Below are 27,756 nucleotides of genomic sequence, written 5' to 3' on the forward strand. Positions count from 1 at the left end.
CACCTCACTTGGACCCTTATAGAAACCTCAAGCTTAGCTTATTCAAAACCAAACTCTTCACGCCTTTAAACCCACTTCACCCGTAATCCTCTTCTTGTCTGTAAGTAGAACTCTTCCCCATTGCTTAGCTCGACATTGTCACCTCCAAATCTTAATTCCCACATCTTATCACGGAATCGTACAGGTCTTACCTTAAAAATATCCATATCCTCATCTGATCCTTTTTTTTTTTTTTTTTTTTGGTACTGGGGCTCGAACTCAGGCCCTCAGGCTTGCAAGGCGTGCCCTCATGCTGCTGAGCTAAGTCCTGGGCCCTCCTTATCCTATCCTTACACACTGGCGCCATCGTGGCCCAAGCCACCACCGCCATAATCTCCTGCTTAGATTGCTGCGTGCTCCTCCTAACTCCTTCCTGTGCACCTGCTTCCTGCCCAAGCTTTGTTCTCCACAGAATAGCTAGGACGACCTTCCTGGGCACAATCACATTATCTGCCCTCTCTCCAGTATTGTCCTGATCACTCAGAATTTAAACCAAACGTGATTAGGGCTCTCTTATCTACCTGACGCCATCTCTCAGCTCTCTCTTAGACTCAGTCTATGTTTTAATCTGCTCTGCTGATTAGATCTCATCTGGAATGCACTCACCAAAACACTCCCGGCTAACCGTTCTCTTCTTTTAGACCTCTGGTCAGACTCATCTTCCTCGCTGTGAGCTATCCCCACCCAAACCTACAGGCCAGAGTCAGCTAAACCTATATATTTACTTGTTTATTGCTTTTTGACTCCCACCAGAATTTAAGGAGGGAAGAGAGTCTGCCTTGTTTGTCCTGTGTTCCCAGCTTACAGCATGGCGTTAGCTCACACAGCAGGTGCGTAACAAACATTGGTGGAATAAATACAGGAATGAATGCCTGCATAGATCAGCTGCAGCCTCATTGCCCTGGGTAACAAAGCAAGTTTTACAAGTCAAATTCTGCATGCATGCTTTATTTCTGCTGAATCCAGAGTCCATCCAATTCCCCCAGTTAATTTTGTCTGAAGAATCTGGCCTTCAAAGCCTCATGGGCACTCTATTTTGCACTGTCCGGGTGACCAGTTCACCTTCTTAAGAGCTGGTCTTGCTATGCAGTGATGTTGTACTCAAGTCCCCAGCACAGATCCTTCCGCCTGTGTCCCTGGGCTCCATTCTAAATCTCAGGGGGGCTGACCCCTAATGCTCAAGTTTCCCTGGCCACCTCCCAGGAGATATCAGGCTCTCCTTTTGCAGAAGTGCAGAAAAGAAATCACGAAGGTTTCAGGGGTACATGGCCTGAAGACCTGTTCAGTGACAGGATTCTCCAGAGGAATGAACAAGACCTAGCAGGTTACTGGGGAGCTGTTGCTTCCTGGGGCCCCTCCTCTCTGTCACCACTCTGGGAAAGGTTGTTGGAGCCAGATTTTTTTTTTTTTTATGAAAAGCTTGTTTATTCTTAGGACACTGGACACTTTGTTCAGGAATCGTTCATCCATTTGAAAACATTGCCTTTGTCAGGGCACCAAGGTCATTGCCAGCCGGGGTTATCAGCCGTGTGTGTATGCCAGCTCTATCAGGGGTATTTTAATAGGCACATCACCTCCCTGCCAAAGGGACTGAGGAACACAGGACAGCTAATTTTATGTAATGTTCTCTCTGCATGTATTCATAATACTCCATTTTTTCCTGGGACTTTAAGAAAAAAGAGAAAGCCATGAATAAGAAGGTTAGAATACAATGAACTGCTTTAAAAAGGAATTTTAAGTGGCACTGACTCACTTTGTGGTTTTTCATACCTACTTGATGGTGACAATGTTCCTTACCTACCTTTGCAGAGTGGTGGATGATTCCCACAACTGTTTATACTTACCCTTTTCTTTGATGCTCAAGTCAATTTTTCAGGACAGGTTAATGTGGCCCCTTATTTTAGGTGAGAAAATTGAGGCTCAGGGAAATGAGATGGTCTGTGCCAAACAAGGTCAAAGAACTAAACATGGCAGAACAAGCATGCAAGCATCAAACCGGCACCTCTCTTAATGCCAAGGTTTGATGGCGTCCATCCCATCGAGGTGAGCTGGCCAGGTTTGAGGGGGCTGGTGTGTGGAGGGAGAGCCAGGTTTGGTCAGAGACCCCAGAAATGACTATGCACGAAGAGTGACTCATCTGAAAACCTTCTGGAGACCGGGGATGGTGACAGCCTGCTCAAACGGTGGGCCTTGAGGGAAGAACGGCAACCCAGTGGCACTGTGCGATTTATTAACATGCTCGTTCTTTCTTTCTTTTATTCATTCCTTCTTTCCTCTTTTTTTCTAATCTTGGAAGAAGGAGATTTATTTATTTATTTGTCTTTTTCATTTTTATCGGTACCGGGGATCGAACTCAGGACTGCCTGCTTGCAAGGCAGGTGCTTATGCCGCTGAGCTAAATCTCCAGCCCCAAAGAAAGAGATTTAAACAGAACCGTTTACCTGCTTGAGTACTGAGCTCTTGTGTTAGCAGAAGCAATGGGAAAATGTGGTTTCAGGAGACTGGAGTTCTAGGACCAGCTTCACAATGTACAGGTTTGTTGTGTGACCATGAGCCAACAAGATCTACAACGAGTACGAGAGATTTGGTCACATCTATTTACAGCCCCAGTATACACGGCCAAGTCATAGTACACCCTACCAAAGAAGGCCGGTCAAAGTTTCCTAAAGCCACAATGCTAGAGAGTGTAACTAAGGGTGAATGATAGATGAAATTTCTAGAAGATCTTGGATTTGGAACATTTGGATAAAAACTAAGACAATGCACGGGATTTATTAGAGTTTAACAATAATTGTACCAATGGCAGCATTTGTTCTTGACTCACACTTTGCTTGCTGTAGCAAGGATTTGGGAAAATGAAACACACATGTCTTGACTGCAGAGGACTTAGGAGCTCCGATTGACTCAACGTTCAACTCCTGGAGAGGAATGAGGAGGACAGAGCTCTGTGGACTCTCCCAGTGGAGGTGTGGGCCTGCAGCCAGGACCCCCAACCCACCCTCCACAGCCCCAAGAGTGCTATTGTCCGCTAGCCAAACTACAGGGAGGGCTCTGAGGCCTGCCCCTGTGATTTATCTCACGGGGCTTCCAAAGGCTCCTTTTGAGAGTCTTAAAATTATAGACACGCATGTAGAGTTCACCCTTATTATCGTTTTGCATTAAGGATCAATGCCTCCTTTTGCTGCTACAAAATGTTTGTGTTCCCCCAAAATTTGTGCATTGAAATTTTAAACCCTGACATGTTATCATTAGGAGGTAGGGACAGGTCATGAGATCGAGTGCTTATGAATGGTGTCAATGTCCTTATAAAGAGCCGAGAGGGTTCTCTGGTACTTTTTACCATATGAAGGCACAGCAAGAAGAGAATCGTCTATCAACAAACTAGGAATTGAGGCCTCATCAGACACCAAACTGCTGGCCCCTTGGTCTTGGTTCGCCCAGGCTCCATCACTGTGGGATAAGTGCAGCCTTTCAGTCTGTGATATTCGGTATAACGACCCAAATGAACTAACATCCTTAGAAATTGCATTTGGATATAAGTTAGAAGTCTGAAAAACAGTGTCATAAACAGGTGGAGGCTAGGTTTTTCACTTAAGTAGCAACCTTTTGGGTGAGCGTCCAGGGCTCCATGATGCTAGGAGAGGCCCAGTGTCCGTTACCTTTTTGTCACCATCCTCAGCACTGAGATTTCCAGCCTTGCGGTGGCCTCATGGTCATCCAGATGGCTGCTGGAGCACTAGCCATCGAGTCCAGGTTACAAATGGAAAGAAGAGGCAAAAGAAAAATGTACGTGGTGATGAGTGAATCCTCCTTCTTGAGGAGTTTTCCCATGAGTCTCACCCAATAGCATCTGCTGATCACATTGGGTAGATTTAGTCCCATGGTCATGTGAACAAGAGGACCTGGAATATGCAAATAATAAGCAATAATAATAATCATTTCTCCCTCAACAAAATTAAAGTGCTATTGTAAGAAGTAGAAAGAGGTGCCTACAGCAGTCTGTGCTGTATGCGTAAAGTTTCTGTAAGAAACATTCTATTGGCTAAATACTTTATAACCAAAACCTATTTGAATTGCATATAAACTCTTTGTTAAGAAATCACACCCTATAAAAGTCTCTAATAGGGCTTCTAAAACTGATCTAAAGCTATACTTTAAATGTTTAACCATCCCACCAAAGCTACCTTTCTAATCAGCCGGGCGTGGATTTTTATCTATTCAGGAAATGTCAAATCTGTCTGCTCCTTTTCAGCCCAACCATGAATTCAGCTGCACACAGCCCAAGTCAGGCGCTGTGCTGGGCTCTACATATGAGAAGGTCGTTAAGAAATTTGGTTTCATTTCTTTTATGTGGTGTTGTGCACTTGCACCTAGAGGGAGACCTGTGTTTCCTGGTTCCGTTTCCAAACCTGTCTCCTTTTCCACATGATGTTTGTTAAATACCATCTTCTTTTTCCTGAAGGGTGTGGTCAGGACCTCTGATTTTTAGCAGCCGCTGAACCCTATACCCACTGCAACCGAATCATCTTCGCCCCTTCCTCCTGGTCCCGAGGCAAAGGGTAGGTTCTGAAAAGGTCCTGTGCGGTCACTTCCTGCCACTGTAACCTTACACAAACTCGCCGCTCTCAATGCTTTGCCAGGCAGTGATGTGGGGAAACAAGGCAAATCGTGTGAGTTTGTCAGTAAAGAACAAGCGCCTCCTGTCTTAAAAAGGTCCTTGACTATCTCTGATCAATTACAAGAGGCTTCAATGACTCTTGAGAGGATTAGACCAACAGACTTCAGGGAAACCTTTGTGCTTTTGTTCTCCAGGATGGAAACCCTTGAGAAGTATAATACACAAACAATACTTGGGGCGGAACAAGAGATCTGTCTGGGGCCCATAATACAACCCAGCCTCTCTTTTGAGCTCAGTTTATCCAACGCATTCAAAAATATTTTATTTAACCTTCACAATCATTGAAATGTTTTTTTAAAAAAAATACAACTGTATTTGAAGATTTCTCTAGCAGAATCTTCATCAGCAACCTCAACAGCTATTCAAAAATATGTACTTTCCAGATGCGTCACCCTCTTTCTATTAGAGAGCTCTGTTTAGAAATATTGCCTGGAAAGCCTAAAGTGGATGTTACAGCTTCACGGGCAGCTGAGGAGATTATGAGTCATGATGGTAAAGTGACTTTTCCAGAATCACAGCAGTAAATGGGAGCGTTAGGTAGGAAGCTAAGCCTGATCCTCCCATTCTCCTCCTGGTGATGCGAGGAAAAACCCTTCTCGTCCCCCTGCTGACCCTGTCCCAGCCCTGCCAAGAAGGTGGGTAACAGGAGGGCGGCACGTGTGGATAAGGGCGCGCTGGGGTAGGGGCTCTGTGGTACTGTGCCGGGGGTGGGGATGGGCATGGCAGAGCACACAGCAGAGTGAAGGAGGTGGGAGGGTTCCTGTCCTTACAGCAGAATCCTGGAGCACAGAGCCAGGGGCGAGACCTCAGTGGTGGATGTAGACACTAGATATGGCCACCGAAGTGGACATCTGCCTCTTTAGTTACGCAGTATGCATTGCTGTAATCACCCCCAGTACCCTACTTGGGAATTCCTAAGGATTCTCATCCATGGACTTTTAGAGGAGCTGAATCCAGCCGTGGCTCAGGAATCAGGAACCTGATGTGGGTTTCAGATCATCTACCCATGTCAGCAGTCACTGGCTCAGGAATGGCCCCTGACCCAAGTGGAGCCAAAATATTGGAAAATCATCCAGATGACTAAATTGAGGTAATACTCAACACGTGCTAGAATAACTAAAATTGATTGATTGATTGATTGTCTTTTTGAGACTATGCAGTTCAGGCTGGCCTTGAGCTCACTTTGTAGCCCACATTGGTCTCAAACGCACAATGATTCTCTTGCTTCAGCCGCCCAAGTGCTGGGGTTACAGGCATGAGCCACCACGCCCGGCAAATAACTAAAATTTAAACAACAGATCATAAAAAAGATTGACAAGATGCGGCACATCTAAAATGTGCATTTGCGCTTGGTGGGGTATAAAGGTGTACCCTAATAACAGAGGCCTGTCTGGTGGTGGCCACCAAAGCTGACTTGTCCGTGTTCAACAATTTTACTCCTGAATATGTACCCAATATTAACACTATTCTTTACATCTCTTTGTATTCTGTGTAGTTTTTCTTTCCTTGAATTTGTTGCTGTATGATTTACTACTATCTAATTATCACTGCAAGATGTTCATTATGGTTTATGTCTTTATCATTTTAAAATATGTTCTTGCTAAATTCAGTCTTGTTTGATTTGGGGGATGCAAATCCCTCTGCCTTTCTGGTACATGCCTTACTTTAGATTTTTTTAAAATTTTTATTTATTTATTTGCTAATCCAGCTCTTCTGGGTTTCTAGTACTTTGTGGATCAAGGCCCCGTCTGCCTTGTTCTGTTACCACTGTCAGCCCCCAAGGTCTCCTCCGTGACCGCACCTGCTCAACTTCACTACTGCTGGTGGGGGAATTGGTACCCTGTTCTTTGGGGCAAGATCCCTCAGTGAGACAGCTTAGGCTCCCGTGATCCAATTTGTCACCCAGTTCTTTGTCTTCCTGAGTACACAGGCATCTCAAGGATTCAAGCCAGTGGGGGCCTAGGGCCCCCTGAAAAGCTATAACTGAATACGCTTCCCTTCCTGGCCTCTGACTGCTGCCTGGAGGGCCCTCCCCTCTCCTCTCCACCTACCTGAACCCTAGTCAGCCTGTGAAGCTCACCTGAATGCCATGTCTGGGAGGAGGCCACTCTGGATGATACCTAGGCTCCACAACCACCTTTTCCATTTGTATGTAACAGTGCCACTCCCCTCTATCTTGGGTACAGGTAATAGAAAACCCAGCTAAAAATAGTTTAAGTCATAAGGAAAATGATTCATAGCAGGAACTCCAAAGGAGCAGTGGTTTCAGGGTTGGCTGACTCAGAAGTTAAGTTGTATCATGAAGGATCTATATCTCTCAATTACATCAACCTCAGTATGTTGACCACTCCCCCACGATACAGCTAGCAGCTTCCTAGGGTGCCTAACAGGATCCACAACTTAGTAAGTATCCCCATTAATAGGACACAGTGTGACATTTCAATACACGTATGCAGTGTGTAATGATCAGATCAGGATACTTGGCATTTCTGTCCCTTGGAACACTTATTCTTTCTTTGTGTTGGGAGCATACAAAATTCCGACAGCCACTTTGGAGTGCACAGTTAGTTGGGGTCCACCATAGTTACCCTACTATGCTAGGAAACATCAGAAGCTTTTCCTCCATGAGATCATGTGCCTTTTGAAGTGGGGAAGAAAACTTTCCCAGATGCCTCCACGGCACTGTCTCCCATCCACTGGCTACTGGGCATCTTGACTCGAGATAGAGAAAGAAAACCAGATGAGAGGGTTGGACCAAGCGAGATCTGCCCTAGAGCAGGGGAGAGGTCTAGACTCCCATAGGGCACATACACAACCCCGTTAAAGCTGGGGAGTCGCTAGCTGGGAAGTTAGGGGAGAAGGGACACCAAGCGAGCATCCCATGGAGCCTGCTGCCACACTCACTGGTTCACCCAGGACTTTGCCTCATACAGTCTAACCCCATCTTCTGGAGGTTCCTTATAAAACCTTTTGAGAGCCCGGAGCAGATGACCCTCATTTTGCTGTCTTTTGCCGAGATTGGCATGTGGTCACCTCTGGATAAACATTGTTCGGTGACTTACTGAGAAGGGGTATACAGTGATAGCAAAGGGTGATAGGTTGGGGGGCGGTAAAGATACTTATCATGGCACTAGGGAAAGAGAAAATGTTCTAACGTTCTAGAGCAATTTAGTTTTCCTGAGACATATAATCCTTCTAATGAAGGTGGAGGCCATGGCAGGGTCCAGGAAAAGGCTGAGCAAATGGAGCTGAGCCAGGCACGCCCATGGGAAGTGGCACAGCGTTATCCTCCTGAAGATTCTGGGTAGCTTCATTCAAAATGTCTGTCCTTGGATTTTGGAGATATCTTAAGAAGTGAAATAACTTTATGTTTGTTATTGATCAGTAACTAACACCTTCCTTGAAAGGTTAGTTTTTGGTATTATTTCTTACAAAGTACCACAACAACTATAATTTAACTATCTATGATTAAAGCTAGCAACTACATGTGAGCATGGGTGTGACCGTATGACGTGCGAGTGTGTGTGTGTGTGTGTGTGTGTGTGTGTGGACAAAGGAGAGTGCTGGGCTGGTCTCCAAGGGCCCCGTGGTGAGCAGTGACAATGCAGTTGCTGGAAAACACTCCTGTGAATTCTGTTTCTTCTTCCATTAGGAGGAAGGTGTCCACTCCCTACCCTTGATTGGCTCCTGCCCTCAGGGACTTGCTGGCCAACTTCAGTGACTGAGTACCAACAGAATGAGGGAAAGATTATACTACGTCTTCTGACACTAGATTATAAACAGAACGCAGCTCCCACCTGCTTTCTTTGGGGTACTTGGCTGTCATACAAGAAGTCTAAGGTTGTCCAGCACTCAGGGCACCCCAGCCCAGGTGTAGGATTTCTTAACAGGTCCAACTGAAGTCTCACCTAACAGTTCCCATCAACTACGAGTGAAGATACTTCCAGATGGTTTCTGTCCCCAGTGGTTGAGTTGCCCAGGCCTCCATGTCTTCCACTGAGATACGGATCCACGTAGCCCTTGCTACCTCCATAAGAACCGTCAATGTAAAGCAATGGCTGACTTTTGTTGTATTTTGGGATTATTTATTACACCGCATAGGTATTTGAAACAGTGGTCAGTATGTCCTTTGACCCTTATAGTTTGAAGTAACTGTTGTGGAGAAACAGTTGCTTGTGTTTTGCATTTCAAATACACATCTAATGAGTATTTAATAGTTTTTATTTACTCTAAGCAGTCAATGGTATCAGTGTCAGTGAATTCTAAAAAGTCTTCATACTTTTCATGCGAAATGCCAACTTTGTGTCCATTATAGTGAGTGGTTTACATAAACATTACTCATGAGTGTCAGGTAGGAGCATCCCATAACACATTCACCCCCAACTCATGACCAAAGCCCAGCGGCTGTTTACTGTGGTCTGCTCTGAGGTCCGTGGTGAGGGAAGTGGACACATTAATTTCCCTGAAGGGAGACACAACCAACTATACGAAGCTGGTGCTGAAGGCCGGGGACAAAAAGGAGACAGGCGGGGGAGGACACTCAAGCGGACGGGTGGAAGTGGCCAGTCCATCTGCTTGGATCATACTGGATCTCAGAGTAAAATGCTCCCTGGGCTCTACCTAAGACCTTTAGTCTTGGCAGTTTGAAGGCCGAAGCATTGACAAATACATACAACACAAAGGCAAATTAACAAACAAACAGAAACCCAGGAATTGGCATCCTTAAAATCAAATAAGGTTGAATTTAAGGCCAAAAAAATTGATGAAGCAAAGCAGAGCATTTTATAATGATGAAAGTATAAATCATGATGAAGAACTAGCAGTTATAGAGAGATTTAAAGTACATTAAAGAGCAAAAATGCATAAAATAAAAACTACAAAAATACAGAGAGAAGTAGGAAGAGAAATATTAATGGCAGAAGTTTTAATTCTTTTATCTGAGCTCATGGCGGAGAAAAATAAGAATAGTGAACACCAAAATAACACAATTAGCAAGATAGAGCTTGTGAGTGTATATTCAGACGCTGAGTAAAAGAATGTGTCTTCCTTAAAGTACTTATTCAATAGTAACAAAAATGTGACTACAGTAGGTTGAGATAATACTTCATTTACTTGCAAAATGGGATAATGGAGGCAAAATTCTCTGGTAGCTGTGTCATAAAAGTAGAAATTGATTTTTAAATAATTATAAATCTAAAGATCTTACCATCTGGAAAATTTAAGTGCCCCATTAATTCTTTGATCAAAAAGGAAAGTAAAGAGTATAGAAATTTTACAAAGTAATCATATAATACACATGTGCTAGTATCTATGTGATATAGGTATACAGTGCTCAGAAGTTCAAAGTCTTAATATCAACAAATAAGAAAAAATACAAATATATCAGCATCCAGTTCTGTAACTTGAAAAATAAAATGAAGATAAGCAAACGGAAACAACCTAGAGATAAAAGCTTAATTTATTATACTACAAATCAAGGAAATGAAAATACTAAAAAGTAAATCAGTTCAAGAATTGATTTTTAATGTAAAATTAATAATTACATGGGTATATTTGTTATCTGATCTGTTCAAGAAAAAAGGAAGAAAACAAATATATAAAAACTTAAGAAATGAAATTGAAGATAGCACAGATAGCTGCTTTACTTAACTCTATGTGCACAAATGACTGAATGAATTTCCTAGGAAATATAAATTAAGCAGAACAGAAAGAAAATCTAAACAGACAAATTAACTTGGAGTTAGAATGTGATATTAATGAGCTGATCCCCAAATAGTAATAGACCCATACAATGTCTCAGGCAGATTCTGTAAAACATTTAAAGAACTATTTTTGTTTTGTTTTGTTTGGAGAGAGATCTTGCTATGTTCAGTCTGGCCTTGAAATCACTATGTAGTTCACTGTGATCCTCACGCCTCAGCCTCCTGAGCGCTGAGATTACAGGCTCGCACCTACATGGCTGGAGAAGGGAGTGATGTTTTCCGTGCTTCTTAAACTGTTTTAAAACAAAAGAAAAAGAATAAAATGTGGAAATTCTTCTTGTTTAAAGTGATATTCCTTCAAAGTTACATCCCTGAACACAAGGGGCCGGGGTTGTGACTTGGGGGTAGATCACTTGCATGCACAGGTTCTGGTTTCATTTTCAGCCCTGCAACAAACAAACAACAAAAGCCACCGTAAACCATTACCAAAAACTAAATAAAATCACAGCTCAACCTCACCTATGAATACTGTTGTAAAAACCCACAATAAAGAAGGCAGTCCCATTAAAAGATAAAGGTATGGGGGCTGGGGATTTAGCTCAGCGGCATAAGCACCTGCCTTGCAATTGTGCGGTCGCGAGTTCGATCCCTGGTACTGATAAAAATGAAAAAGACAAAAAAAAAAAAAAAAAAAAGATAAAGGTATGTACGATTACCATTATTAACAGAAGAAAGAATTAAAGGATAAAAACTCCAACGGGTGACACAAATCAAATTGATCATCTCCCAATTCTGGGAGGCCGAGGCAGAAGGGTATTGAGTTCAAGCCCAGCCTGGGCAGTGTGGAGACTTAGTGCGAACCTGTGCCAAAATCAAAAAATATAAAAGCGGTAGAGGGCTTGGAATGTAGCTCAGTGTGAAGGCCTTGGGGTCAATGCCCAGTCCTCAGAGCTAAATAAACAAATAAATGAAAATCTTGAAAGCAGGACGTAGAATTATTGCTTTGGTAGACGGTATTGTTTGCCTGAAAAATTCAAGAGAATTAAATAATAATCTAATATGAATAATAATTAAATTTACATAAGAAGCTGGCCACAGAGCTGAAATTAGGAACTTAACAGTCTAATTACATAGAAACAACAACCAGTTACAATGTGCTAGAAGAAAATCCCCCTGTATAATAGGAACAAAAACCAAATTTTACAGATGAGAATTAAAAAGAAATTGTGCAAAGACTATGTAGAGAAAAAATTTTTATATAGAGAAAATTTTACAATGTAAATGGAAAAAATTGCATGACATATGTTCTTGGGTAGTCAGTTCAACATTAGAAAGATGTCGGTTCTCATGAAGTAAATCTATAAAAGTAGCAACAAAAGTAGCAATAAAATATCAGATTTTTAAGAATGAAACAAATTAATTACATAGTCTATCTCAAAAAATAGTTACTAACCAAAATAAATCTGAAAAAATAAAAGACATAAGGGTTGCATGAGTTTTCTATTGGTATGGAAAAAAATCATCACACATTTACTGGCTTAAACCAATAGCTGTGTATTAGCTCGTGGTTCTCTGGATCAGAGCTTGTGGCAAGGTAAGGGCCTCAGCTGAGGGTCCAGCTGATGAGCAGGCTGTGTTCTGTCCCAGATTAATGGTTACCTAAATAAAATCAGGGACACGTCGCCTAAACTGTTTTACAACTGGTTAGTCTGCCACAAATCTCTAAGTCAAAGCTTATGTTAAAAAAAACCTATCAAGTGATGAAACATTCAGATGCTAGGAAGGAAGAGGGAGGAGAGGGAGGAGAGGAAGAGGAAAGGACAGGAAAGGAGGGAGGGAGAGATGGAGCCAGAAGAAAATATGAGAGATGTCTTCTTTTAATGTAAAAAAAATTTAAAAACAATTTTAGGGAGTGTTTTTAAAATTTCACTCAAAATGCAGAAGCCTTAGGGGAAAAAAGAATGAAAAACTCAACCAATTTTAAGATGAAAATAAATACTTCAGACAAAACAAAACAAAATACAACACAATACACAAAGTAAAGACATTGTTAGTTTTTAAGTGGGAAAAATCTAGCACAATGATATCTTAACCAAAGCATAAATTTTGTAAAGTTTAAAGATCTGTTACAGATGAATTTTATTTTGTTTTAATTTTATTTTGTAAGTAGTAAAAAATGCAACAGCACAAGACAGAACAAAGCCAATCGAGACAATGCAGTGAAACTGGTACAGGATTCCACAGTAGGATACTGGGATAGTAGTAATAGGCACTATGGTATATCTCCTTAACTTCATAATAGTTGTCCAATCAATTAGGTATAGCAAAATCAAACCAAAAATAGAACATTATAAAACCAATTGAGAGTACTGAATAGAGAAAAAGAAACATAACAAAACAGTGAAAACAACCTATGCCTTCAAACAGAAGATAGAAGGAAGTCCCCCATATTTGCTATATTGCATATGGTCATCCTCCCAAGAGATTCTGGACATCTATCCCCAGTAGCTATGGGGGTGGGTGGGCGGGGAAGGGTGCTTGATTTTCAGCCCACGTGGCAGTAGGCTCACAGCGCCACGCTGCAGGCGCTTACCAGGAGGGCGGGTGAATAAGCTGCTTGTGTTACAGATGAATTTTAAAAGAACAAGAAAACCTAGTAAAGACCAAGCATGGTAATCCTCTAATCACAGTTGCTCCAAAGTCTGAGGCAAATTCAAGCGTAGTCTGGGTAACTTAGAGAAATGCTGTCTCAAAATGAAACTTGAAAAGGGCTGGAGATGTTGGAGCACAGTGGTAGAGCCCTTGTCTAGCAAATACACAATCCTGGGTTCAACCCTCAGGATCAGAAAACAAAAATAAAACAAAACAATAAGGCAGATGTTATGGCTTGTGTCTAGATGTCCCCCAAGCCTCAGGCAGTCAGTCCACAAGTAGGGCTTTTCAAAGATGGCTAAATCTACAGCGAGTGATCTCCGGCACTGATTCATGTTGCAGTGCTAGGGTCACGAGCTCCAGGATTAAAGGTGTGAGTGCCACCCACCCTAAGCAGCTTGATTAAAATACAGGGGACAGAAAAAAGTGGCTAACGCCCCTTGCCTGCCTTGCTGCCTTCTGCCCGCCATGGAGTGTTTCTCCTCTGTGATGCCCCTCTGCCGTGCCACCCTACCTTGGAGCCAGCTGACCACAGACTGAAATCTCTTCAAACTGTGAACCAAATAAACCTGCCTTCACTTAGCTTTGGGTGTCAGGTATTTTGTCTCAGCAACACAAAAAGTAACTAAGATAGTAATGAATAAAAGTTGTGAACCAAGTTCCTGGGAAAGAAATAAAGTTGTTGCCAAAGATATGAAAAGATTCTTGGGGCTGGGGATTTAGCTCAGTGGCAAAAGCACCTGCCTTGCAAGCAGGCGGTGGTGAGTTCAATCCCAGGTACTGATAAAAATGAAAAAGACAAAAAAGAAAATCAGTATGGTGATTCGCCAAAAAACTAAAACTAAAGGTTACATTGACCCAACTCTACCTTCCTGGGTAGATTCCCAAAAGAATTAAGGGCATCCTTCTATAGTGATACATGTGTACCCCATTTGTAGCAATGTAATTGACAATTGCTAAGCTCAAAAACAGCCTACATGTCCTCCAGCAGGTCAGTGGTTAAAAAATGTGCTATGTATCCACAATGGAATAGTATTCAGCCACAGCAAAACATGAACTCATGTTATGGAACCTGAGACCATAATTTTAAATGAAATAACACGAGTAACACAAAGAAGAAATGATAGGAAACAAGGAAGCAGGCTTGTTGGAGATAAAAAAGGGAATCAAGAAGGGGAAATGTCAGGGCTGGGGATTTAGCTCAGCATAAGCACCTGCCTTGCAAGCAGGCAGTCGTGAGTTCAATCCCTGGTACGGATAAAAAGGAAAAAGACAAAAAAAAAAAAAGATGAAAATAATCAAGATGCATACCATGTATGCACCAGGTCCCCCAAATCAATGTATTATGTATTTTAAGCAGACACTTGAAAAAAAGAAAGCCACTGCTTCTGGAAATAAGCCCCCATATTCCTGCCATTCTTAGCAGTTGCTTGGGAGGCTTCTCCACCCTGAGGAGCACATCCCCAGAACTAAGGGTGGGTTTCAAGAGCAGCAGCAGGGCCCCGGATCTCTGCTCCCCCTCAGCACATCTCTGGCTGCCGCATTCCTAAAGAATGTTCCAACCACTGCTTCACTGAAATTTGCAAATAATGCTCTCAAGTATCGATTTACCTTGACTTCATAGTCATAGTAACTTGGATTTTTCTTGTTTAGGAACTTTTTCCTTTACTTATGTATTCATCCAACCAACCAACCAAGGTTTCGTATACCACGTGCTCTGCCTTGAGTTATATGCTGGAGACCCAAAGGTGACCAAAGCATTCAGTGAGACTCATCGGCCTGATCGTCATCTCAGCAGGCAGACATCATCAAACGACAAGACACAACATCATTTTCAGCTCCTCCTGCTGCAGAGAAAGTGTGCAAAATGTCCCAAGGCTTCTGACACCAGTTTAGGAAGCATGCAGACGGCTCCAAAGGAAATGAAATAGTAGATACCTTCACTGAGAACAGCACAGAAGAGTCTAAAGAGCAAAATATCACCCAGCAACAACATCCCAATCTTCTCGGCCCTCTCTAAATGCAGTTGTCAAATGCAACACCAGCCAACAGAAATAGAATGTGAGCCACATGTGCGCTTTTGAATGTTTATGGATCTTGAAACATTGATGAAATTACTCTCAGACGTAGGGTACTCATTGTGTGTCTCAGTGACTTCAGTGATGACCAGGTAATTTCCTCTACGCTTGTTAATTTGATTTGCCAAAGACTTGGCCACGATCGAACACTCCTAGACTCATGGGGTGGGTCTTCCGTGTTTGTGTTCACAAAGATGTCTTTGAGCTCTGGAGAAATTCTTAGTCCCTCTCTTCCTGAGCAATTTAGTTGTAAGTGACTAATTTTCTTCTTTTAGAAGTGAATCCACGCCATCTCTCACGTGGAGGAGGGTTGGATTAGACCTCTGCATCTTTCTTTTCAGTACCACCAGCAAGTTTTACTGAGGGGTCAGAGGAAACCTAGAGAGACAGAGGCCTCTCAAGAAGCTCAAGTCTCTGCCTGCCTGGCAAGTGCAAGGTCCTGAGTTCGACCCCTGGTACAAAAAACAGACAAACTCAAGTCTCTAGAGGAGGCTGGGGGTGTGGTTCAGTGGTAGGACTCATACAGGGTGGTGAGGCCTTGGGTTCAAGCCCCGATTAGAAAGAGAAAGTCACACACGCATACACACACACATGCACACACGCACACAGCTAGCTCCTGAGAACCTCCAGAGAGCCCTGAGTGCCAGTCAGGCTGGGGCATTTGCTGTAGAGAACGGGACATTGGAGACAAAGCTGGCCTTAGGCTGAGCAGCGCACTGAGGAGGCTGGGGCAGAAACCATGGCGGTGTGGAGCCAAGCCTGGCTCTCAGGAACTGGACTAGGCAGGTGAGCACTTGGGACTGTCTCCCCTGAGGGAAGGATGAACTTTGCTCCTTCAGACGCACACTCCATGAGTCTAGGTGTGTGCGATTGTGGCCAAATGGCATGGCCAGAAAGACCCCGTGTGGCAGAGCCCGCTTGTCATGGCCACTGGCTGCTGGGCCAGGTGCCTGCTGGGTGGCTTCCAGCCTTCTCTCTCTTGGTCCCTCCCACCTCCGTGTGACCCACCTCAGGCTGCAGTCCTCTGGAGGAACAGGGGTCCCCTCAGAGCCTGTTAGTGGTGTCCTTCTCAGAACCGGGTGTTGGTAAGGTAGATGTAAAGGGCTTTCTACTTGCTAAGTCAAGCCGAATACACAAATCCACCCAAGGCTGTGTTCAGTCTGTGTGTGTGAGTGTGTGTGTGTGTGTGTGTGTGTGTGTGTGTGTGTGTGTAGGCTAGTTTTTATAAATGGTAATGAATGACTGCATTTGGCTTCTTAGACAAGCCCAATCCTGGGGCATTTTGACACTTGCTAATGATTTAATCACCCTTTGGCTCCACAAACTGCGGGGGCCAGACCTCTGCCAGCTGCTTAGAAACCCCTGGAGCAGATTTTCCCAGAAGGACCGGGGCTGAGTGCCCCCCGCCCCCTGTGATCAGAGGCAAGGTGGCTCCCTTTTAGATCTCTTGGTTTCCCTGTGACACATTACCCCACCCCCGCCCCACATCCCATCAAGAATTGTCCTAGTGGAAGAGTGGGCAGGAAGACTGGTGGATTCTTGTGCACGCATGCACACACACACACACACACACACACTCGCTCATGTCATCTCTACCTATGTCTGTCCTATTCCTTTCGAATAAGCTCTCTACAGGGCCATGTGAGGAATGGGGCACATTTAGCTAAGAATACCAGATGCCACTTCACTGCCAGAGTCACCCCAACTTCTGTGGGCAAAGAGGGGAGGTGGCAGAACAGATAGGATATGCCAACATGACTTTTTTACATGACAATCTGTAGCCTTTAGGGTCGTCTGTCAGTGACACTCCTCGCCACATGCAGAGCAGTTCTGCAGGAGGGCTTCTGTGGAACCCCAACAGAAGGCTGCACAGGAGCCTGGACAGGAGGCCAGGCCCAGGCAAAGTTTCTTTTGTGCTTTGCTCATTCATCACTCGACCTCTGTGGGGAGGAGGAGGAAGTTGAGGGCAGAGAACATTAATTAGAAAAGATTAAAAAAAAAGAAAAAAGAAAAAGAGCAAAAAAAAAAAAAAAAAAAAGCGGGCATCACGGAGGCCAGGTCTGCAGCCCGGGAATGGTGACGGGAGGCTGCCACCTATGGGCCAGGTTCCAGGGACGAGAGGTTCAGCCGGGCAGAGGCCTGGGCTTGTGGAGCAAGAGGTCCTGGCCACTTCCTCAGCTGGCAGAAGAAGCCACCCTGAGTCAGGAAGCAATGGTAAGTGAAATTAACCAAACACACATGCTTAAACATCTCGCGGCCTCTTTTCTATGAGAAACTCGCAGTACAAACAATTTGGAGAGTAGAATAAGATAGATAATGGGAAACAAGGAGCTCGATCTTTTGCAAAGGGGTAGGGACCAGGAGATGAAGGGCGGGTTCCGGAGAGCAGGAGAAAGAAAGCGGAAAGGATTAAGACTTGTAACCAACTCCTCACAGTGATGGGATCAGTGTGTACTGTAAGCCCGCACTAACAAAATTTTTAAAATAAATGGAAATGCTCTTGACTGATTCACAACAAATAGGCATTTCCTGCACTTGCACAATAACTAAAATTTTGAGGTTACCTAAAAAAATGAATCAGTGTTGTGACTCAGGGACAAATGATGTGCCATCTCAGTAGACAAGCAACAGAATAAATAACAATTGTGCAGATGTTACATCCATCCCAGTGGATTCCGGGGGCGGGGGCTGGGGGGCAAGCATAAACTGAGGCTCAGAAGAAAAAATGAAGTTCAACCAAAGTAGAAAGGGACCAGAAATGCAGCAAGGCAAATGCTGTAAAAACTGAAGAATGTAATTAACTTTGCTCCCAAAGTAAAAAAAAAAAAAAAAAAAAAAGCACAGAATTTGAGCTTGTGGGGTAGAGGGAGAGCTATTGTTCTAAAATAGTTTCCGTGGGGCCACTCTGTTGTCCTTTGATATTAGAGATCAGTGTGTTTGTGGACAGCAAATTCTCATTGTCTGCACTGTAAAATCAAATCCACTACAGGGTATCTATGCAGTACTGAAGTCTGACTGATTTAAGACTCCTTTTCCAGAACCCCTTTTTCAGAAGAGAAAGTACTAAAGGTGTCTGTGTAATTTGTGTGTGTGTTTATGCAGTGAATATATTTGCATATAAATGTGTTTAGGTGCATATATGCTGTATGTGTGTGTGTGAGAGAGAGAGGTTTAATGAGGAACTCAAGAAAGAACATGGTTCCATCCCTCTGACCTAAAGTGGGTTTAGAGGCCAAGCACTCCACTCTGCAGGGCTCAGAGGAAAGACACAACTGCCCGTGCAGGCAGCATCCCAGCCAGGCGCAATACATGGCCAAGCACAGAGCAGAGAGGTGGAGCAGGGTGAAGAGCTTTTAAAGGAAGTCAAGCACGTCTTGGGGATGCCAGGTCTGTCCCCTGGTGAGTGCTAAGAGAAACAAGAGAAGGAATCCTTTGGAAGAGGGAGGAGGTTTTCAGTGCAAACAGGCTGAGCGAGGGAGAATAGCTCAGGACCTGTGGAGAAGGCCAGAGTGATACTTGCAGCCCCTGTTGAAGATAACTGCCACTATTTCTTAATAAGAAGAACTAGTGACTGATACCAGAAGCCAGCAAGAAGTTCTTCAGGGATTTTTGCACAAGCAATGCCAAATTCTCATTAGTGGCTCAGCTGTTCTCAACACAATCGTCTTTTTAAATTTTTGTGAAGTATAAACTCAAGAGCCTAGCTGAGTGTTACAGTATCAGGATACCTGGATTAAGAGGGACTTGTCTCTCACTTTCCTAGGTGTGAATTGTAACCAAGAAGATTTTGATATCTTTACCAAAGAGGAAGACACATGTACTATTGTTTCATGGTTTTAAATTTTATGTAAATTGTAACATATGCATATTCATTTTGTATATTTTAGTCTATTGTTACTGTTTGCATCTGGGTGTCCCCTGAAAGCCTCATGCAGTCATGGAGGTGGCTGAATCCAGCATTTGTGATTGGTTTGTTGTCTAGCACTGGGATTGGTGGTGTGAGTGCTGCACCCACCCAGGGGTGCCCCTTTTGCTCCAGCCATTTCTGGTATCTACTGCAGCCTCTATGAATGGCTGCCCCTCAGCCACACCACCCTGCCTTGCAGCCAGCTGAGTATAGACTGAAACCAAAAACTGTAATTCCAAAAACTGTAAGCTAAATAAACCTTTTCTTCCTTCATTTTGAGGGTCACGTGTTTTGTCTTAGCAACAAGAAAAAAGTAACCAAGACATTTATCATGATGTATTTTAGGTTTATCTGCTGGGGTGCTATGGATCTGGTTCACTTTGAAGACTGTGCAGTGCTGAACTACATGAATAACCTTTCACTCCTGCAGGTCAGGTAACTTGTTTCTATTTTCTTTTGTCTTTTTGCTGTTACACAGAGTACTGACAAGAACATTCTTTGGTTCATATCTCCTTGAGCAAGTGAGTCCCTTGTGGACTTCTTGACAGAGGAGAGGAATTTTTGTCGACAGTTTAAGCATTAACTTTACCAGGTGCTGCCAACGTGTTCTCTCCTGTGGTTAAATCCTTTAGACTCTCAGTGGCAGTGAAAGAAGTTTCCTTTCTATTGGCATTGTCAGAGTTTTAAAAGTATGCATGCAAATTATAAATAGGCATGCAAATTATGTTTGTTTTACTTTTCATCTTCTTGACTTTTGATTGAACAGATTTTTGTGTCTCTAGAACATCAAGTGTCTTCTGCTAATTGATCTTGTATGTTTCACTTTCATGGTCTTTTCTTTTTCTTGCTTATTTATAAGAATTTAGTGTTTGTTTTGGATAATAATCCTTTGTTGGAAATGTGAGATTATATTGGTTCTATTTTCTCCAAGCCTGTGTTTGTCTTTTTAGTTTTAGTATTGTTTGTTGTTGGGAAATTTTTCAAAATCACGTAGTTAGATTTATTGCTTTATCATGATGATTTTTGTCTTTTATCTTGAAGAATTCATGCTCTTCTTGGAGATCATATAAATATTTTTAAAGGAAAAATTTGCAGCTTTATCTTAACAATTCTTAAGTTTATTTTTGTTCATGCAGTGACATATGAATCTAATTTTTCATTTTGAAAATATTAGCTGAGTTCTAGGCTCCAGACATGTGGAGTGTCTTTGGGAAACCTCAGGGAACAGTGGCGAGGGTTCACACTGGACAGATCATCACGTCCATCTGTATCACTCTGCAGAACAAGGAAGTTGTGATCAAGCTCTCGTACAGGGCCAAGTTCAAGTTCCTTGGCTGCTGGAAGACCCGAATCTCAGAGAAGAGCTTTGCCAATGAAAATGAATTTGAAGACATGGTGGTTGAGAAGCACCTTATCCCCAGTGGCTCTGGGTGAAACATACCCCAAATCATGATCTCCTGGAGGAGTGGTGGGCCTAATACTCTTTTCCAAGGAAGGGTCTTACAGTGTAGCCAAGGCTGACCTCAAACTCATGGTGATCCTCCTGCAGCAGCCTCCTGTGTGCTGGAATTACAGGCAAGGGCCACCATGCCTTGAACTGTTTCCACTCTGTTGCCCTCCTTCAAATCAAGTTCACCAGTAAATCTTATCTCCACCTTAAAAAAAAGTCTAGTGTCACTTGTGAAGTAGCCATCCTTTCCCTATTGATCTGTATGTTACTTCTGGCACATTCAAACTTGCTATTCCTTAGTTTTTCAGAAAATATGCCCCATTGATCTATTTATCCCCAAAATAATATCAGAATACTATAGTTTACTGCAAGTGTTATTATCTGTTAGGGTTGAGCCTAATTTTTTGGACTGTTTCAAAATTGTTCTGTTCACCATTGGATCCACTGTTCTGAACAGGTTTTGTTCTTATCTGTTTAACACGGTCAGTGAAAAAATTCCCTGGGAAATTTTCATAAAATTTCTTAAATTTATAGTGTAAATTTAGGAAAACTGGTGCTACTGAACTGTTGTCTTCCCATTCATGTATCTCTCCATTTATGTGTAGGTTTTCTTTAGTTCTATCTAATGAAGTTTTAGAGCTTTCTACATGTTTTGCTAGATTTATTTCTAGGTATCTGACAATTTTTTAAAGTAGTATTAGAAATGCTATATTCAATAAAACCTTGGATTGTGAGTAATTTGTTCTGTGGGAATGTAGTGAGCAATCTTTTCTAATAAACTTTAACTTGATAACAAATGATGTCTTGCAGTGTAAGTACTAAGAGGCACTGACTGTCACATGAACCCAACAGAGGACACTGTCTCCCCAGTCTCTGCCTGTTGGGTCTCTTGCTGTAGGACTATAGGTGATCATCTCCCAACAGCAGAGCAAAGAGCCTCTCCAAGATTTGATGTCCGCACAGTGGAATATAGCAATGCAAGGAAGAGAAGCAGGAGAGAAATAGTTCCCAGGACCCTACGAAGAATTTGAAGTGAGAATCAAAACCAACAAGGAACATGAACAGAGAGACTTCAGCTAAGAAGAAGAAGGTGGCAGGTGGCTCCTTCTCCCTGAGCCTGGAATCATTGCGGGGTTGGGGGAGGACATATGAACCTGCAGATGTACAGTAAGAGGCGTCCATGAGAAACACTGCGTGGAACAGAGCGGTGGACACAGCACACTGCAGTGGCCGGTGAGTTATTCAGCTCAGATGCCACCCAGGAGAGGGCAACTAGCTGGTAACCAAGAGCCTGTCCAGTGACTCCCAGAGACAACGTCAGGCTGCCAAATTCAAGTCAGTAGGCGGTCAGGGAGCCAAGCTCAAGCCATCAGAAGGCAGGTGGACTGTCGCAGGCTGAACAAGCCTAGTTCTATCCTCACGGCCAGCAGCAGCCTGAGCAGCAGTGGAACCAAAGGAGCTGAGCTGCTGCGTGAAGATGCAGCCGGCTTTCTGGGGTGGCTCACACTGTCACCACAACAGCAGAGATACAGCTGGAAGTGGACACTTATTTTCTTGTTTTTTCTCTCTTCTTGTGTTTTGTTCTGTGTTGATTGTTTTTTCTTGTTTTTACATGAATGTGAACATGATTTCTAGTTTTTAAATTGTTGTTCTGTTCCGTTCTTAATTTTCTTTCTTCCTTTCCTCTTTCTCGCCTGTATTCTTGACCAGTTTCTCAAAGTTCACATAATTTTCCTTAATCCTCCAGTCTTACTTCTGTTCTCTTCTTCTTTTATTTCTCTACCACCACAATTCCTTTTAAATTTTCTCCATTGGAGGTAAAATCACCATATTGAGGACTTATTATTTTATGTAACTTTCTGGTTCATTTTAGATTTTGTTATATAACCACAGATCTAGTTCATATAGTTCAAGGTGGGAAATTAATAGTTACCATGGTTTGTCATTTTCTAGGCAGTTTTTGATGCTATTACTATTGTTGATTGTACCACTGTTATCGAGGTGATATAATTATTCAAATCAGTAGTTCTTTCTCATATACCAAGACTGAGATTGCCAAAGGGTCATAATAAATACTGGAAGTCAGTGCCAAAGGACCACAGCCTGGGCCAAGTAGGCAGCCACTTCTCATTCCTAATAAACTGAAGAAGTAGGATCTTGCAACAGACACAAAACTAAGAACCAGCTACACCTGGAAAACACCTCTGAGAAGTAGTCTTTTCCTAAGGGCTCTAAATACTAGCAATAAAGCTACATGCCATAAGCAATTTATTAGCATCAACCCAGGAAATAAACTTTAAAAACATTTTTAAAAAGAAAATGAAAAAATACAAAGCAAGATGCAGCCTGAGACTCCCATATCACTAAAGGCAAACCCACAGGGCAGGAGGTGGAACAATTTGAAAGCTACCAGCTGGCCTCTTTGAAGTGGTAACAACAGCAGTAACAAAGCAAATAAATAAGGCTCTAGAGAAAAATCAAACCAGAAATAACTTCTCAGGTAACTACAGAGACGGTGACCATAATGAAAGACATGGTTTGACTCAAGAGCAGATACACACAAAAAAATAGAGGAGCTTAGGGAAATGATGGAAACCATGAAGTCCAACATAGGAAGCAAAAGGAATCCACAAAATATATTAAAAAGTCCACTGAAAGTATGCAGAAGAATAAGCCAATATGAGAACAGAATATCAGATATAAAAGACAGGCTTGTAGTTAGCAATCATGAAAAGATTTCCTAAAAATATCAAACAGCCACCAGAAAATATCAACCCAACAATTGTTAGATCAGGCAAATAAGAATAACATAAAGTTGGTTGGAGTCAATGCAAAAGCAACAGATAATGAAAATGACATAAAAGCCTGATGATGAAGATGACTTAAGTCATGGCAGGAAACTTTCCAAGCAGAGAAAACAATTTGACATACAGATAATGGAGGCATGTAGGCCTCCCATTAGCCTTGATCAAAAAAAATCTACCCCAAGATATGTAACAGTCAGGATTCCAAAAATTCAACACCAGAACAGAATATTAAGAGCATTAGAGAAAAGAAACAAACCCCCTATAAAGGAAGACCATAAGAATCACAACAGATTGCTCAACACAAGCACTCAAGTCAAAAAAAGCTTGCAGTAAAGTGCATCATCAAGCCCTTAAAGAAAATAATCTCAACCCAGATTTGAATACCCTGCAAAAATCATCTGTCAAAATTATGGAGAAATAAGATACTTTTATGACAAAAAAAAAAAAAAACCTGAAGAAATTCATGACCACCAAACCAACACTCCAAAATGTTCTGAAGGACATTCTAGAAAGAGATAAAGATCACAATTCCATGAACCCCAACAGAATGAATCCACCATGCAAGGCAAGCAACAGAGGGGGAAAAGGAAATAAAAAATGAGAAAATAACTTCACAAAGATAAATTAATACAGCTCAGTTATAACAATCAATGCTGATGGTCTCAATTCACCAATCAAAAGAAACAGACTGGTAGAGGGGATCAAGAAGCACGATCCAACAATACGCTGTATGTAAGAAACACATTTCATTCAAAAATAAATAAATACACAGGCTGAAAGTCAAAAGATGGAAAACAATACTCCATGTGACAGGAACCCAGAAAAAAAACAGGGATAACTGTCTTATTTGCAGACAAACTGGGTTTCAGGCTGAAACTGATTGAGAAAGAAGATCACTCCATCCTTGTAAAGGTACTAATCCAAGAGGAAGAGATAACAATCATAAACATGTATACAACAAATGCCAGGGCACCAAGTATATAAACAAATATTAGTGGACATGAAAATCAAATAAACACTAATTGTAGTGTAATGGGGAACCTCAGTAAAAATACAAATAGAACAACTAGAGAAAAAAAACCAATGAAGAAGTATCAGAACTGAAGCAAACATTTGAACAAATGGGCTTTGTACATGTCTATAGAGCATCACACCCCACAGCATCCGAATACACATTCTTCTCAGCTGCACATGGCCATTCTCCAAAATAGACCACATACTAGCTTATAGAATGTGCTTAAGCATATGCAAAGGAACTGGAATTATTCCATGCATATTATCAGACTGTAGTGCAATGAATTTGGAAATTAATCGTCCAAAAAACCACAAGAACTTCATAAATTTGTGGAAACTGATTGAGTTGAAACTTTGTACTCAATCTGGAGCAGCACAGAATATTAAAAGAGAGGAAACAACTAGATAAGACAGTTTAATAAGGGTACCGGGAGGGAGTCACCACAGAGGAGGCTGTGGGGGCTCTCTGCAGACAAAGGGCAGGTTCTGCCTGATACAGACTCTGATGGCGGAAGGGCTCTGGGACTGATGTGAGCTGATTTATTTTCTGAACGTGCAGAGGATTGGGTAAATCTTTACATGCAGGAGATTTAGAAAAGATTTTTGGGAGGAAGAAGCCACAGGGGCTTCTGGGAAGAAGGAGTTATACATTATCATGGCCCAGTTTTGAACCGTTGATGATTGTACTGTCTCTCAGATGGGGGATCTATCAGAAACTATATACTACCCTCTTGAACAACCAGTGGATCCCATGGTGAAATTAAAGAAGATATTAGACAGTTTCTATAATTAAACAATAATGCCAAAACAATATACTGGAACTTATGGAACACAATGAGAGCACCCTTACAAGGAAACTTTATAATGATGTAATGATTGATACATTGTGTCAATTTGAGAAGTCTAGAAGCTTAACTAAGTAACTCAGCAACTCTACATTTTAGGGTGTAGAGAACCAGCTGCTGTGGCTCAGGATGTTGTTACTGTACCAATCTGAGGTGAGAAGTTTAACTAAGTGACTCAGCAGGGGCCAAGATCCTTACTTTGTAAACATTCTCAATCTGTGCAAGAGGGGGGCATCGAGATGGCGAGTGCTACACCTACCCAAGGGGCACAGCCTGCTCATAATACAAGAAAGGAAAAAGAGGTTTGTTCTCTCCGCCTTTTGCTTTGTCTGCTTTTGCTGTGTCTGCTGTCTTGAACTGTTTCCCCTGTGCAGTGCCACCCTGCCTTACAGCCAGCTGATTATGGACTAAAACTCCCACAAACTGTAAGCTAAATAAACCTTTCCCTCTTTAATATTGGGTGTCAGGTATTTTGTTCCAGCAATAAGAGAAAAGTAATCAAGACAAATGGTGAGTACTCATATCAGGAAAACAGAGCAAGCTGCAATAAATAACTCAATGCTGAACTTCAAGCTTCTAGAAAAGGAAGAGCAAGTCAAGCCCAAAGCTCATACAAGGGAGGAGCTTACAGAGATCAGAGCAGAAATTAATGAATGAAGACTAGAAAAACAATACAAAAAAATCAGTGAATCAAAGAGTTGGCTCTTTAAAATATTAAATGAAACCAACAAATCTTTAGCCAACCTTATAAGAAAACTAGGAAATAAAATTCAAATCCATGCAATAGGAAATCACAACTGATATTACAGAAATCCAGAAGGTCACCAATACCTACTTCAAGAACCTGTATTCTATTAACATAGAAAACACAGCAAAAATGAACAGATTCCTAGATACATAGGAATTACCAAAGCTGAACCAAGAAGACATGAAACATTTAAATAAACAAATATCAATCAACTAAATTGAAGATGTAATTAAAAACCTAACAAAAGGAAAGCCCAGGCCCTGATGGGTTCACTGCTGAGTTCTACAGGAAAGTTAGAGAAGACCACTACTCTTAAACTCTTTAATGAAATTGTAAAGGAAGCACTACTTCCAGATTCGTTCCTAAAAGCAAGCATTACCCTGATACCAAAGTCAGAGAAGGATCCAACCAAAGAAGGGAGCTATAGGCCTATTTCCCTAATGAACATAGATGTCAAACTCCGCAGTAAAATACTGACAAACAGGACACAGCAAATCATAAAGAAGGTTATACACCATGACCAAGTAGCATTCATCTCTGGGATGCAGGGATGGTTCAACATACTTAAATCAATAAATATAATACACCATATTAACAGAGCCAATGACAAAAACCATATGATGATCCCAGTAGATGCAGAAAAAGTGTTTAACAAATTTCAACATCCATTCATGATAGAAGCTTTATAGACAATATGAATAGATGGTCTTTCTTTAAAAATTTTATTTTGAAAGTGGTAAAATACAACAGAACAAGACAGAATAAAGCAAAAAAAAAAAAAAAGGACAGAATAAAGCCAACTAAGATCGTACAGTGAAATTGGTACAGAACTTCACAGCAGGTTACTGGGATAACAGTAATAGGTATCACAGTATATTTCGTTATCTTTATAATAGTTGTTCTTTCAATCACATATATCAAAATGAGATGAAATATAGAACATTATAGAGTTTATCAAAACAGAATATTGCATAGAGCAGTACCATTAATCAGAATAGAGCAAAACAGTAATAAAAATACTTGCCTTTGAAGAGATGGTAGAAGGAAATCCCCCTTATTTGCTATGGTCAACCTCCCAGGAGATGCTCAGATTTCTGGTTCCCATTTGCTAACGGTGGGGGGGGGGGCAGGAGAAAGGGGGTAGGGGAAGTGGGGTGTTTGACTCTAGGCCCTGTACCAGTAGGTTTACTATTGCTTAGCAGGGAGGCAGGCTGGTTGCTTGGTTTCCCAGCGTCCTAAGTTCCAACATGGTACAGATCTGAGGAGCTGCTGGTGTTTCTCCCCCTGGAAGGGCCGCAGTTTGCCATGCCGCCACCGCTTACCAGGGAGGGGAGGTGATTGCTTTGAATAGATGGTCTTTATCTCCATCTGATGAAAGCCACCTATGATAAACAAATCCATCATCATATTAAGTGGATAAAAGTGAAAGCTTTCCCTCTAAAATTAGGAACAAGCTGAGGAGGTCCACTGTCATCATTCTTATAGCTCTAAAAACTTGAGCCAGACCAATTAGACAAGAGAAAAAAATTAAAGGACTAATGACAGGAAAGGAAGAAGTTAAATTCTCATTGTTTGCAGATGACAAAATACTCTACATGGAAGACCCCAAAAAACTCCACTAAAAGATATCTGGATTTAATAACCAAATTCAATAATGTAGTGGACACAAAGTCAACACACAGGGCTGGGGAGTTAGCTCAGCGGCATAAGCACCTTCCTGGCAAGTGTGAGGTTATGAGTTCTATTCCCGGTTCAAAAAAAAGAAAAAGAAAAAGTCAATGCACAAAAATCAGTATCATTCTTGTACACAAATAACAAACTCATTGAGAGAAATCA

The 27,756-nt window shown here is 42.0% G+C and overlaps 2 long non-coding RNA genes across 2 annotated transcripts in view; both read right to left on the minus strand.

Moving 5' to 3' along the window:
* Window positions 1–2,795: 2,795 nt before the first annotated feature.
* LOC134477069 (uncharacterized) lies at window positions 2,796–6,866 on the minus strand. The gene is made up of 3 exons (XR_010048992.1): window positions 6,798–6,866; window positions 3,699–3,941; window positions 2,796–2,957 (listed from the first exon to the last, which is right to left on the minus strand). It is a non-coding gene; the product is annotated as an uncharacterized LOC134477069 (long non-coding RNA).
* Window positions 6,867–10,226: 3,360 nt separating this feature from the next.
* LOC111755696 (uncharacterized) overlaps window positions 10,227–27,756 on the minus strand; it is a 74,788-nt gene continuing 57,258 nt past the window's right edge. Inside the window, exon 5 of the long non-coding RNA XR_002790243.2 lies at window positions 10,227–10,712. This is a non-coding gene — a long non-coding RNA (uncharacterized LOC111755696). The remainder of the gene's footprint in view (window positions 10,713–27,756) is intronic.

This window comes from Cavia porcellus, unplaced genomic scaffold (assembly GCF_034190915.1).
Source record: "Cavia porcellus strain 051 isolate PalLab524CR breed Dunkin Hartley unplaced genomic scaffold, mCavPor4.1 scaffold_7, whole genome shotgun sequence".
NCBI classification, from domain to species: Eukaryota; Metazoa; Chordata; class Mammalia; order Rodentia; family Caviidae; genus Cavia; species Cavia porcellus.